Here is a 12078-nt window from a genome sequence, read left to right as displayed (position 1 = left end):
GAAGTGCATATACGGTGTGGGGTTTTACATAGAAACGGCCATGGAGCTTCACCAGTTGCCCAGATAGCCACAAACATCCAATAGATGTACCGGATTGTTCCAAACATCCAGCAAAAAAGGGGATGTCCTATGGACATCCTTTGCATGAACATAGATCTAAGGGACGTAAAATGGCATCAAAGTTTTTTTTTGGATGTCCAATGAACATCCATTTAGTTCGTTCATCAGATGTACAGCAGATAAAATTTTGTATGTCCATGGAACGTCTCTAAAAACAGTACTTAAGATGTACATTGCACAAAGTTTTAAATGTCCATGAAACGTCCATAAAGTTTGTACTTTAGACGTGCATTGTAGGCCCCCCAAAGCTTTCGCATTGTCTACACACGCTTCTATGATTCTGACGTGGACGAAGCTGCGCAGTTGGAGCATGTAGTTTGGTGCGACGATTGCACGGTATCTTCAGTGAACATATAATGGATCTCTCTAAGAAAAGTTTACACCCTTTGAGTCGTATCTTGCCACACAACAATAAACATACTTCAATATGTCCTTCAATACTACTTGATTTCTAAGCCTAAAGTCCTGTACTAGTTTGTTTCTCCTAGTCTATTTGCATTTCTTTTGACAGAAAGAGGCTGAAACTTCCACTCTTTTTTTCTGTCTAAGTTGTAACTTTGATAAAGTCGGTGCGACACTGCCGATTTCATGGTACTGGCTTTCGGTATTTTGGCTGTTTTATGGGGGAGCAATGAAAGTTTTAAACATATTTTACAGCACTGGTTATCCGGCTTTATTGCAATGATTTTATTGACTAACAGTTACATGCTGCACTCTAAAAACACTTGCACCCTTTGGGGTGTATATTTGCCACACAATGATAATCGTCTTCTGTCTTGCCCGCATTTCCTTTTTTAGCGTAGTGAGCCCAGTACTTCCCAGTAATTAACGGCATGCGCGCGCGTTATCAGCATGAGGTAGCATTGCTGACAGGAAAGTAGCAGGCACGGCATTTTTAAGAAAGGAAACGCAAGCCTGGCAGATGACCATTATTGTTGTGTGGCAGATAAACACCCCAAAGGGTATAACTTTTTTTAGAGTGATGTCCATAGACACCCCCCCCCCCCCCTTTTTTTTGCCATTAATGACTTCTTTAGTTTCGACTCTGGACAAGTAATCGAAAAAAAAAAAAAAAAAAAAACAAGGTACAGCATGTTTGGGAATGAACTGACATATATAGTAGAAAAAAACTGCATGAAAATTATATCCAGGCACTCTACTTTTGTTGAGCACCACCACACTTTTTTAAACAGTGGCAAACTTCCCGTGTGGAAGTTATTGCGTGGCCTCCGACACTTGACACTCCATCTCGGAGGCCATGTGCGTCGAAAGCATGCTCGAAAGCAAGAAGCCGGAAGCACGCCACAAATTTTGCACTAAATGAAAAATGGTGTTTAAGGACGTCAGAAAAGTTAAATGATTTAAAGAGATATTATGCAGCATTACTGTCTAATTATTAGTTATTCTCACAGTATCATGCCTTTCATACGTCACCATAAGCACAGCAATTGCAATGACACAGCAAGCAAGCATATACGGGCACTGTGAGCTTGTGTTCCAGTGCTGGTGCTGAGCTGTGCTGCTCTATCCTCTGCTCCCTGAAGGGCTGCAGAAGATAGCAAGATAGCGCCAACCTTTCCAGTCTCACAACGAACCACTTTTAGGTTGTGGTGCTGATGCTGTGACACTTCATTTCTTATTCTTGCATTGTCTGTCTGCATGGTCGCCAGCAGGCACATGGTTTTCAAGGTATGTCGGCAGTTTGTTTTTGTACTTCCTTCTCTTTTATGCCGGTAATGAGTGCTTAGCACGGGCCAGAAGAGCTGACGCACAACGCAAACGCCCAGTGGTTTCGGCAGTACCCTTCAAGTCATGTTGGTAGGGTTTCTTCTTGGAATACCGTATTTACTCGCATAATGATCGCACTTTTTTGTCAGAAAAACTGACGCAAATTCAGGGGTGCGATCATTACGCAGGTTAAATTTCCCGCAAAAAAGAAAAATTTTTTTTTTCGTCCCACGTTTGCTGTGGGATGTGGGTGCGGGACACCAAAATAAAAATGGCGGCCGGCGGAGCAAGCCGAACGCGCCGAACGCGATTTTTTTTTCTTCTCGTGAGTACATTACGTGCATTGAAACAGTTTCTTCCGTATCAGTAATGAATAATATCGTTAATATCAGCAAGTTTGCGGCAATAACGTAGCCATGTCCACTTTGAGGGGGCAGAAACAGATGGGCACGCTTAGCTGCCAGTGACATAGAAACACATGGCGGGCATGCTGCGGAAACTGCGGCATCTGTCTTCACTAATATCATAATACCACACGTCTGCGCTAAGGGTGGGTGAATATCTTAGCTGTGTTACAAGCGTTGGCGTATAAATAAGGTACACTTTTAACGTATCAGTGTAAACGTGGCTACTATCATTGCCGCTCGCGATTTGTAGCGTGCCCACGAGTGCAGATGAGAAGAATCGAAAGGCGCCTTTTTTTTTGTTGTTGTTGCTGACCACAACCATTATAAAGCCTACACATAATAAAGGCAAGTTTGGTTGTACCTCTTTTAGTCATGGAAGTGCGGAAAGTGATGAAAGTAATGAAATGAGGAATCTACTTAAGAATGTTTGGTGCGTGCAGACCGCTTGGCTTGTCTTGATGAGTCGTTCGCGTAGCATTCGACAGATGGTAAGCGCGCTCATTATTAGCTAGACTCGGCACACGACACATCGCTGCGGCAAGTTCGGGGTGCGATCATTACACGGGAAATTTAAAAAAATCGAATTTTGACGACAAAATTCAGGGGTGCGATCATTACGCGAGTGCGAGCATTATGTGAGTAAATACGGTATATAGCTTTGCAGTGCTCTACTGCTTGCAAGGACAAATTTTATTGTCAGTGGTACTATTTAAGCAGATGCCTTAGATCTGCCTGCGTGATAAAGATCCTATAGGTGTGGATTTATACTCTGGGATTTTAACCTAATCACTTAATTTAGAGAAGCTGAAAACCGGTTACTTTAGGCGTCTTAAGTTACCTTGCATGTATTACCCACTCATTCAGAAATGTGCCTTAACTTGAAGCCCATGCTTGATTTGGTCGCGATAAATCCCGATGTAAACGCGCCAAAGGGGAGACAGTGAGTGTCTTTGGCACGTTCTCACCTGTCGTTATAGTGAATGTCAAGCATGGGCTTCAAGTAAGGGTGCATATCTGATTGCGGGGTAGGTAATAAGCGATGTGTTTGCATAGTTGTAAAAGATTCTGTCCTCTTTTTCAGGTTTAGGATGCTCAAGCCGGCCAGCAAGAGAGTGGTCTTCCAAGTACGATTTGCCCTCCAGCCCTGCATAGCATCGTACCGTGTTGCCTTTAGGAGTGCTTACAAATTTTCTTCCTCTTTTGAAGCTGGTAGTGGTCTAACTTCTAATCACGATAATAACTACAAGGCTAAACCTATCTTCAGAGTATAAAAATAATGTTCCCTTTGAAGTGGCAGCCTTAAGATGAGCACTCACTGTAACATGTTTCCTTGGTAGTACTGCTGCGGGGGCCAATGCAATTAACCACTGCTGCTATGTTAAGCGCAGTGTATGAACACTGACCAGATAATGCTACAGGGATGTAGATTAAAAATTAAATTATGGGGTTTTACGTGCCAAAACCACTTTCTGATTATGAGGCACGCCGTAGTGGAGGACTCCGGAAATTTCGACCACCTGGGGTTCTTTAACGTGCACCTAAATCTAAGTACACAGGGATGTAGATGTAGCAGCTCGTTTTCAGCATCAGCTGAATCAATGCTTTGGCCTTTGGTGGCACCTGATTGCATTTTAAGTAGTGCTGTATGTTTTCAAAAATGTGACAAATATAGAATCCTATATAGAATATAGAAATAGTACCACTGAATGAAATTTCTCCTTGCAAGCAGTAGAGCACAGTGAAGCTTTATATAATGCGCAAAAAGACTGACTGTTCAAGAACACGTGAAAGTTCATGCCTTGTGCCTATAAATGATACAAGCACATAATACTGCATGCTATACACAGGAGCTATGTAAATGTACAGAGGTGCATCAAAGTGCACAAAAGATCACTTAGCTCCACAGACAGCCCTTACTACAAAAGACCTCCACTGGCAGACAGAACAAAAGCGATGCATGAACGGTGACTACCTCAAAACATCAAGCACCACTATCGAAAACATGTGCCAGAACCACTGAAACCATTGTGCCGTTGTGCACAAAACCTGCAGACCGCAAGAAGCACAATAGAAGAAAGACCAAGACGAGTATGAGAAGCTGAACTGAAACACCGGACAAAGGGAGACAGACAAGAACATCGCTTGTCTATCGCCATTCGTTTCGGGTTGCAGTTCAGCTGTTGCAAACTCGTCTTAGCCATTGGCTCAGTTTAATACTATTCCGACAAGAAACACTGCCGACACTCCTTGAAGGGTACTGCCGAAACTGTTGTGCATTTGCGTTGTGCATCAGCTCTTCAGCCCATGCTAAGCACTCATTACCGGCATAAAAGTGAAGAAAGCAAAAACAAACTGCCGATATACCTTCAAAAACATGTGCCTACTGATGACCGGACACCACTGCAGACATGCCAAGAATAAGAAATGAAGTGTCATAGCATCAGCACCGCAACCTAAGAGTGGTTCGTTGTGAGAACGGAAAGGCTGGCGCTAACTTGCTATCTTCTGCAGTGCACCAGAGCACAGCTCAGCGCCAGCACCGAAACTCTACCAAAACACAAGCTGGCACATGCCCGTATACGTTTGCTTGATGGTTGCGCTTATCGCGACGTAAGACAGGCACGCGACTGTGAGAATAATTGATAATTGGACAATAATGCTTCGTAAAATCTCTTTAAATTATGTCACTTTTCTAACGTCCTTAAACATCATTTAGTGCAATATTTATGGCATGCTTCGGGATCCTTGCGTTCGACACACATGGCCTCCAAGACTAAGTGTAAAGTATCGGAGGCCACACAATAACTTGCGCACGTGAGAGTTGTCACCATTTTAAAACGTTTGGTGGTGCTCAGTAAAAGTAGAGTCCCTTCATATAATTTCTATGTGTTTCTTTTTCTGCTATATATCAGTTAATTGCTTAATGTACTGTACAGTAAAACCTTGTTAATTCGGCCCCCGTTAATTCGGACACGCTGGCTGGTCCCGTCAAATATGTACATAACCCTATGGCATGAAACTCCCGCTAATTCGGACATATTTCGTCGTACTTCGGTTAATTCGGACAGTTCGCGGAGCTCAGAGGCACATGAGGCATATAGGATCGGGTGGCACTAGAGGGTGTTCAAATCACACCGCCAGCAATGGCGTCTCCAATTAGCGTGGGGCAATCTCAAAGGCCATGCTTGCATGTGCTGGGAGTGCCGAAAGGCCGGAAATACGTCAAGGCCACCATGTTTACTTTATTGCTACATAATAGACAAACCTACGTCAAAAAAAAATTAGGCGGCAATGACGTACATCTGGCTTTGTAGTCGCTTTTGGCGCTTGACACTACCTCTGCATCGCTATGGTTATCGGCACGGCAGTTATTGGTCTATGCTAGCAACCCTAATCTATACATACATGTTTTTTTCTTTGTACACATGTATTGCTTGCTGTCCGCCGCTTCCGACGTTGTCTTTTGCTTTGCAGTTGTGCGGTTGCGGAGTTGTGCAGTTTTTTTTCGTTGTTGTTTTTATCGTGTTTACCGGTTTGCGTAAGGTGCGTGTGCGAGGACGGCGGAATTATTTTGTGTGTGTGTGTTAAATTTTGTTTGCGCTTTCCTTTTTTCCACTTATACTTTCTTTTTTCTGGACATTGTGCTTGTACCCATCACTTTGTTGCCGTGTCTAGCCGCGCCACGCAAGCCATGCCACCATGTGCTCTCGTGCCCCACCGAAGCAGGTGAAGTATGAGGTGAAGGATTTGGCAGCGAAAGTAGAAATATTGAAAGCCATGAAAGTAGGGGTGCCTCGGCAGGTAATAATAAATAAATGCAATGTGAAGAGAAGCACGCTCAGCACGTACAGTCAAACCCGGCTATATCAAACTCGCAAAAAAACGCCTATCAGTTCGATATAGAGCATAATTCGATATAAGCCTGCTAAATAATTGGATGTCATAAAAGCACGTACCATTTATAAAATCACTTTATTAACGAAACTAGCTTAGTTTGGCATAAATTAGTCCTGCATTTTCTTCTGCTTGGGCAATTTCGCTGCCTGCGACGCACGCACTTCCCCACGTTGTCTAAGAAGTCGGAGCAGCTGAGGCCGCAACCTTCCGCATTCGCGCAGAAGCGCCGGACTAATGCGAGTGCACCAATCACTACGGAGGATATGGGCAAAGGACCGTAGTTGCTTTCCTCAATGTGCCTACTGTCATTTGTGCTCGGTACGATGTCGGCGATGTAGTCTTCGTTTCCGGGCTCTACCGTGGTCGCGACAGCATCATCTGCACTCACAAACTCGTCCACCATTGATTCGAATGTCCCGGAAATTTTGTCAGCTAGCTCCAAACTTCGGCAACACCGGCAACGGCTTCGTCGCATTCATCAGAATTTACAGTCCTCACCGAGCACGCGGAAACCGGCACGTATGAAGAACCCCTCGTACACGGCCGTGCGTATGCGTCGGGCGCCATGGGCACCGGGTTGCGAGTCTGGCCACTTTAGCCCTAATCGTGCCGAGAGTGCTCCTCGGAATCTTGCACGCTGCGGGGACATCCAACTTCTCATCGCGTTCGACGCGATTTATGATTTCGAGCTTCACGACGAAAGGCGAATTCTGCCGCTTCATCACGGCAACACTGCGGGAGAAGGCCCACAAGGCGCAAACACAATAAACCAGAGAAGCAGCCAGACAACTCGCACTTTCGCCATCTTGCACGAAGAGAGCACGAGAGCTTCTGATTGGCTGTCTGAGCAAGCGCTGTAGGCGGGCCAGGATCATCTTTTGCTGGGGAGTGTCGCTAGATAGTGATCTAAAGAAAGGAAGGACGCTTGATTCTGCAACCCGTGTGGGAGCACGGCGAAGCGTCGTCAGGGGAGAGGGGTGGCAAGTGAAAGATGATAGAAAAAGAGGGAGGATGGTGGCCTAATAGACTCCACTATGCGCGACACGGGGAGTGTCGACGGCTCGCCCGAACAGCCCGAGATAGCGCGGTCACGGTAGGGAGAGCGGTTGGATGAAGCCGCGCCGCCGGGTTTCCCCGCGAACCGCGAGGGAAAGCCAACCTCTGGGGGCACTTTTCCGCCGCTTGACGTTCGATATATCGGGAGTCACTGCAATATTTGTTCGATGTAAGCGTAATTTTTGCTATATATACTCATTGTAACTATACTGTGACCAGAAATTGTTCGATATATAGAATAATTCGATGTAAACGGGTTCGATATAGTCGGGTTCGACTGTACGTGAAAAATGAAGTGGAGACTCTTCAGGCGTACGCCAGCGACAAGTTCGCTGACAACAGGAAGAGACTGCGAAAGGCAGTGCACCCGAAACTCGAAGAAGCGTTGTTAAGATGAATTGCCGATTCGCGCGATGTACAGCTGCTTTTGAGTGGCCCCCTTATCTGTGCGCCGGCCGAAAAGTACGTGTTGAAGCTCAGCATTGAAGACTTCAAGGCATCAGACGGCTGGATGGACCAATTCAAGTAAAGACACGGCCTGGTCTACCGAAGCGTATGCAGTGAGAAAGGGGCTGGTGAATGAAGGCGTTGTCGAAGATTTTAGGGTCGGATTACCTGCACGCCAAGCTAATTATGATGCCTGTGACATTTTTAACGCAGATGAGACAGCCCTCTTCTACAAAGCCCTGCCGGATAAAACCATCACATTTAAGGGGGATCGTTGCGTTGGCAGTAAACGACGCAAGGACAGAATAACAGTTTTGCTGGCTGCCAACATGACTGGCACAGGGCAGCTACCACTATTGATAATCGGCAAAGCAGAAAAGCCGAGATGCTTCAAAAGCATAAAGAAACTTCCCGTAGACTATCGCTCGAATCGAAAGGCGTGGATGACCTCAGCGATATTTCAGGCCTGGCTGCATGAACAGGACCACCGCTTTTGTGCAAAATCGCGCAGCGTGCTAATTGTTCTAGATAACTGCAGTGCGCACAATAATGTATCGGGGCTGACAAACATATAGCTGCTTTTTTTTCCGCCTAACACAACGGCTTCCCTGCAGCCTCTGGATCAGGGAATTATTCAGTATGTGAAAGGCCGATACAGAAAACAAGTGCTTGAGCGCATGTTGCTCTGTATGGAGGCAAAGAAAAAATATAATGTAACTCTGCTCAGTGCAGTGCATACGGTGGCGCATGTGCGGAGCAACGCGCCGCCTGCAGTAATTGCGAACTGCTTCTGACACAGTGGCTTTGTCCGTGATGGTGATTCTTTGGAAGCCGGGGATGCGGATGTTAACCAAAACGCCGAGGAAGATGACAGTCGCTTCGACAGACTTCTGCCTCCGAACGTCCCGCTGGACGAATACATCCACATTGATAGTGACGCTGCCGCTGCCGGTTGCCTCAACGACGATGAGATACTGGATGTACTAGGCGACGAACAGCCCGACTCTGATAGCGAAAATGCGCCCGTCATGGATGCGTGTGAAGTGCTGCGCTGCACTGCTAAAGAGGCCAATGATGCCCTTAAAGTTCTGGAGGACATCTGTGTTGTTTCTCCGAACAGTCTGCGCAGACTGCACCACCTACAACAACTCTGAAAAATTGTGCTTTCCGTGCAAATTTCTCGCTCGCAACAAGCAACAATAACCAGTTATTTCATGAAGGTATGTTGATGTTTTAGGCATTTTTTTAGTTATTACTGTCGAAACCTCGTTAATTCTACATTCGGTTAATTCGGACATATTTTCCAATCTTGTGAAATCCGAATGAACGAGGTTTTACGGTACCTTGTTTTCCGATTACTTTTCCAAAGTTGGAAACAAAGAAGTCTACAAAAACTCAGAATCTGCAACACGAAAGTTTTGGATGCCATGTACATTCTTCTTTCGCTTCGCCCACTGTTTGTGCATTTTGTTCTACTGAAAAAACTACATTTCATGCGCCAACATTGATTTTATGAAGTAAAACAGATCGATCGACGTCCAGCAAAAGAATGGGACGTCATATGGACATCCATTACATGTGAACTGATGATACAGCGTAATACAATCGCACGAACTATATGCACCAACTGCATAGCATCGTCCATATCATCATAGAAGGGCGTATACAATGCGAAAGCTTTGGAGGGCCTACAATGCACGCTTAAAGGGACACTAAAGGTTACTATTAAGTCAACGTGGACTGTTGAAATACCATCCCAGAAACCTCGAAACGCTTGTTTCGTGCCAAGGAGAGATTTATTTTAAGAGAAAATGCGTTCTGAAGCGTCCGCGTACCTCTAGCGCAGTTCAAATCGCCCGCCCTCCGATCGAGGAGTACTGACATCATGGTCTCATAGTGACGTTGCGCCATCGGTGAGTAGAACGGCGTCCGCAGACGGCGCTACGGCTTTTCTGCGCAAAACGCAAACGCGCGGCCAGAAACAGAGCCAAGACAGAGCCGACAGCAGAGCGAAAGCGGGAGTATGGTGGCTAGCGGAAGGAGAAACGCGCGACCATGGGGCTCTTGAATTGCCCAGGGGGCGCTGCGAGAAAGGTGCTAAAAAGCGCCCTCTGTCCTAAAATGGGTCGTACCAAGCTCGGTCGTCTGCTTTGGAAAGCACGTTTACAATATGGACCCGCCACTTTCGGTTGTGTTGTAGCACGGCCTGCTGCGTATATCGGGCGCCGAAGATTTTTTCAGGGGTGGCACGCTGCGTAAAGGCAAGAAATTATGCAGTGCCGAATACGTGTACGCCGTTCAAGAATTAGGCGGCGAAGTTTTAGCACGGTGTCAATCGCAAGTGAAGCGAGTCGCGTACGAAGTGGAACTACAGGTAAGGTTTGCACGCTAGCTGCTAGATTCAGGTGCACAAACGCGAGGAAATGCGTGCTATAAATGAATCCACAGCAGCGATAAGCAGACATCATGCGTACGGAACTGCTCGAGCACACGACGGTACGCGCCGCGATGTACGAACTGCTCGAGCGCACGATCGTACGCGCCGCGACGGCAGCGGTCTTTCAACATGCCGCCAAACGGCGGGCCTCCTGCAATCTTTGTTGACTGCATGCCGCTAAACTGATGCAATGGATATGAGCTCACACGTACGTGCGAGTCGTGCTGTAGTGCGAGCTTGTGCGCTGCTCGCTTGATGTAACTTTTAATGACAGCGCTCGAACATCAATGTGCTGCAATCAATACTGCCTTGCTGCACTGTGTCAATGTGCTAGCTTGAGATCAAGGATGAGCGCATTTAACTCTCTTAACCTGTGCTGCTCGTAGTGGAGTAGTGAATTGTCATCGAATGAGCCCGACCATTTGTGCTCATTTGCACATACTTCACCACTTCGCATCGGTCGAATTGTTAATTGTCGCTGTGGCCGGGTCCCGAATCGTGAATTACCAGCCATGCCTGCTGCTATGTCGGTCTGCTGTCGGGACTGTAGGTGCAAAAGACCTAAATTTCGAACGCAGATAATCAAGCAAGCTTCAAGACAGGCGCAGCAGTCAGCATGGCACGAAGTTTCGCTTACTCAGCGCGCCCGACGCGCCACTACGTGAGGGCTTGAAGGAAAACGGTAGAATCTGATGTTGGGATTCAGGCCTTCTTGTTCATGGCAGCCCAAGACGCAGAAGTAATGACGGTGACGCCTTTTCGAGGCTGGGCTAGGTCTCTCCGGATCGGCATCACCGATTCCTTCTGCTCCCAGCATTACGTCCCACGGCACACGGAGAGTCCGTTTTCATTAAACTATAGGCTGCGGCGAGCTCGCAGCATGGTCGGCGTGGTCTGCGAGAAGTGACGAGCCTTTTCGCACTCGCAACAGGGCATAAAAAAGTGCGAATCGACGCAAAACTCGGCCTAGAAACGTGCTTCGCCACAGCCAGGGCTCAATACGACCCAAGCTGGTACGACCCAGATGTCGTTTCCCGCACCGCCACCAGGCGCCGCTACTATACCTCAAACTCCAGCGCAAGACGCCCATAAGCTGGTACTTCATTCTATGACGCAAACTTCGATGCTCGTAGCAATGGACCCTGACACCGACAGATAGGCTCGCGATGGTGGGCTCAACTTCAGCGATTTGAGCACTGACGAGCGTGACGTGCTGCTGAGGGCTCGCGCTGCCGGCGTCGTTGCGTACTACGACGGCGGCCTCGACACCGGCTCTGCGGAGCGGGAAAGCAACGAGGGCTTCCCATGACATCACATGGACGTGGCATTCTCGCTGCTTGTTCCAAATGAAAGTTTCGCGAGCCAGCAGAACCCTCACAGCATGACGCGATAACCAAACTACTGAAACTCCAAAGCGTGCGCGGCGCAGAGTCGAGCGAAAACGAAACCTTTCGAACACCCATATTACTGAAGGGTAACGTCAAAATGTTATTTTTTCTTAGAATCGAATAGACGTAGACAAGAAGCATTTTTTTTCGTCTTATAATCGAATGACATGATATTTTTAATACGAGTAGTTGAGTATTAGTAACACAAATTATGAGGAATGCTTTCGTCATCGGGCTAGTACCGAAATGTCGCTGGGGGGTCTCAAATTGTGTCATGCATTTACCTCAATTTCTCAGTTACTAAAGCTCTGTTCGCGATTATATTGACACCTTAGACGTTCTAGAACATTGCTCTACCACTTGAGTTTCTGGTAACCTTTAGTGTCCCTTTAAACTACAAACTTTATGGAGGTGCAATGTAGGCCTGATGTACTGTTTTAGAGACATTCTATGGACATCCAACATTTCGTCCGGTGCGCTGTACGTCTGATGAATGAACTAAATGGATGTTCAATGGACATTCAAAACTTTGATGCCATTTACGTTCCTTAGATTTATGTGCATTTAAAGGATGTCCATAGGACGTACCCTTTTTTGC

The 12078-nt window shown here is 46.7% G+C and overlaps 1 protein-coding gene across 1 annotated transcript in view; it reads right to left on the bottom strand.

Moving 5' to 3' along the window:
• The window catches only part of LOC126544823 (poly [ADP-ribose] polymerase 2-like), a 50028-nt gene that overhangs the window by 25024 nt on the left and 12926 nt on the right, over positions 1–12078 (bottom strand). The gene's annotated exons all lie outside the window — the stretch shown is intronic.

The sequence above is a fragment of the Dermacentor andersoni genome, chromosome 1, assembly GCF_023375885.2.
Source record: "Dermacentor andersoni chromosome 1, qqDerAnde1_hic_scaffold, whole genome shotgun sequence".
NCBI lineage: Eukaryota > Metazoa > Arthropoda > Arachnida > Ixodida > Ixodidae > Dermacentor > Dermacentor andersoni.
Note: the sequence above shows the minus strand (reverse complement) of the source record. Positions and strands in the feature narration are given on the sequence as shown.